Source organism: Penaeus japonicus, unplaced genomic scaffold, assembly GCF_977035675.1.
Source record: "Penaeus japonicus unplaced genomic scaffold, GWHDUDI00000001_assembly GWHDUDI00000009, whole genome shotgun sequence".
NCBI lineage: Eukaryota > Metazoa > Arthropoda > Malacostraca > Decapoda > Penaeidae > Penaeus > Penaeus japonicus.
This window is the reverse complement of record NW_028234411.1, coordinates 44622807-44625306: the sequence shown is the minus strand read 5'-3', so window position 1 is coordinate 44625306 and position 2500 is coordinate 44622807. Positions and strand designations below refer to the sequence as shown.

Genomic DNA, 2500 nt, shown 5'->3' with positions numbered 1-2500 from the left:
AAATATTGCATTTACATGAGTAATCTTTCACTTAGGATGCACATTTACAACAATGACAGCCTTGAATTATTTTTTGTTGAATAACAAGGACCAAGGGTACTTTTCGTTACTAGAAAAAATCCACCATAGTTTTACCATTATATCATCAGCTAAATATAGGGTCTGGACTAGTTAATGTGTTAGAAACAAAGGGGAACCTAATGTATTCAGCAATACCTCAAGTTGTTCAGTATTTGATGTGGATGGGGATGGTAGAGAAGAAAATTATTCTACTCATCATCATTTAGTTTATAATGTTAAACTTAGTCCATTGCAAAGAAAGATGGATTTACTTGCCTAGTCCCTAGGACTGGCACTAGTGCCACTTACACTTCACCTCAGATGGGCTTTATTTCAGAGCTAGGCAGCTTCACGCAACATAATCTACCTTTCCCACTCTATTAAACTTGAGCCCTTTTTGTGTTCTACTGTATTGTGAGACATATGTGTCATATGATGATAGGCTCTTTCTATGTTGCAGTTGACTAAAATTGTAGCATAATTATTAGCTCATTATTTTCTTTATATTCATCAGTGTTACCAAAGCATTGCTGTTTTATGGGAGGACAAAAAACAACTTCAGTCTTTTGTATTCTTGTCCTTTACACATGAAAAAATAACCTTCCACAATGAAGTTTACATGAAGCGATGGGGAAGAGGAAAGAAACCTGTGCTTATGACTGCAGGTGCAATAGCAAAAGGCAGCTGGCCCAGGGGCACATTGTAGTCACCGTCCTCTTCTTGTTCTGCCTGCATATCCTTTATTGCATGCACTTTAAAGCAAGAGATTGGCATCTTGTGTGTCATTGCTCTCTGAAGATAGTGCTTACTAGAGATTGTGGATGGGTGCCATTCAAGACTCTCCTAATGGTGCTAGGAGAAATTGGTGCCATCTGGGTTTTGGATTTTAGATTAAACCCGTTTTGCTTAATATTACAGTAATTAGAGTAATTATGGTTGCAATTATCATCACTCACTAAATAGTTATTACTTATAGTACAATAAAGTAACAGTGATCCACACACCCCAATGTCATATATGGCATGCCAACTATTGTCATATACAGCAGGAAGCCCGACATCAGACCAAAAACTTTTTGCTTCCACAATAGGTTAGTGATAGGAGTAAAATAAAACATAATATATGAATAGCCTTATTTGTATTTAATACATAATACAGATCTTACCACAGTTGAAAGTGAATACACTGCAAAACTATATATATCATCCTATCAGATTTTGGGATAAATGATTCTAAAGTGACAAAGGAATGGCAACAAAGACATCTGTGCACTTTGTGAGTATAGTACCCATCAGACTTGCTGACTGCTCACTGTATTACTTCACATCTGAAAATAAATTTTGCCTATTTCCAACTGAAGGTGCTCTAGGAAGTCAGCAGAGATACAAATTCAGTAAAACAGACAAAGCCCAAATATTATTGCATGAAAAATGTTTGACTTTGTTCAATCTCATTTATATACAACTATATTTGAAAGATTCCTATACTGTATTTTTTTTTTTTTTCAGAAAAAAAGTATTTACAATTACTAGAACTAGGAGAGTAAATTTGTTTAATCATCTTATTCCTATAACCCTTCACTGTTGACTCACTAGAGCACAGCAACCAATAAACTATGACACTTAATAGGCATTAAAATTGTAATTACAAACCAACACAAATAGAAAACATCTAAGCACACATTTTCTGTAGAAAAAAAAAAACAAAAACAAAAACATAATAGATGAATAATCATTATTTAATAATCTAACACACTGAATGTGTACTTTACATTTATGTACATGTAATGAATATACCTTAAAATCATGAAACCCATTTTGAACTGATTTAACAATCACAGTATAAAATATAGGATTAGAGCTTTGGTGTTCTTGTGGGGAGGGAATTTAAAGGTTGGGGCGGGATAGAGCTTGTAACTAACAAATAAAATTTAGAAATGTTTTCAGATACATCTACAGATGTGTTATAATTTTGCAGGATATACTGTCTTGTGTGAGAGTTTGCATGATAGTTACACAGCTCAACCACATGAGTTTCACATGAGAATGCAACCATTCTGAGTCTGGAATCTGACCGAGGCTATCGTCAACATAAGTGTGGTGTAGCCTCTTCCCGACTGACCTTCTGACTTCCTCTCTGGTCTAACAAATTCAAGAGTATCTCCTGTCTTTTGTTCCCCAGAAGGAATTTAGAAGTCAAGCCAGTGGCATCCTGCCCCAAAACTCAAAATGAATCAGTCTAGCTGCAGTAATGCACCAACAGGTAGATCCTCAAAATTTGAATTATTTCAATTCTTAAATTAATTCAGAAGAAAGGTATATTACAAATATATATCATATATAGTCCCTAATATGGCAAATTATGAAATTATTAAAAAATTGTTTATAACAATAATTCATCCCTTTTCGAAATGAGTAACATGTCCAAAATATAACTATCT

The 2500-nt window shown here is 34.2% G+C and overlaps 1 protein-coding gene across 2 annotated transcripts in view; it reads right to left on the bottom strand.

Moving 5' to 3' along the window:
- Nucleotides 1-1181: 1181 nt before the first annotated feature.
- Nucleotides 1182-2500, bottom strand: part of Rab7 (RAS oncogene family member Rab7) — a 15220-nt gene continuing 13901 nt past the window's right edge. For both annotated transcript variants that reach the window (XM_043009864.2, XM_043009865.2), the window contains exon 6: nt 1182-2500. This exon is cut by the window's right edge and continues 795 nt beyond it. The gene's annotated coding sequence lies outside the window, so the exon portion shown is untranslated.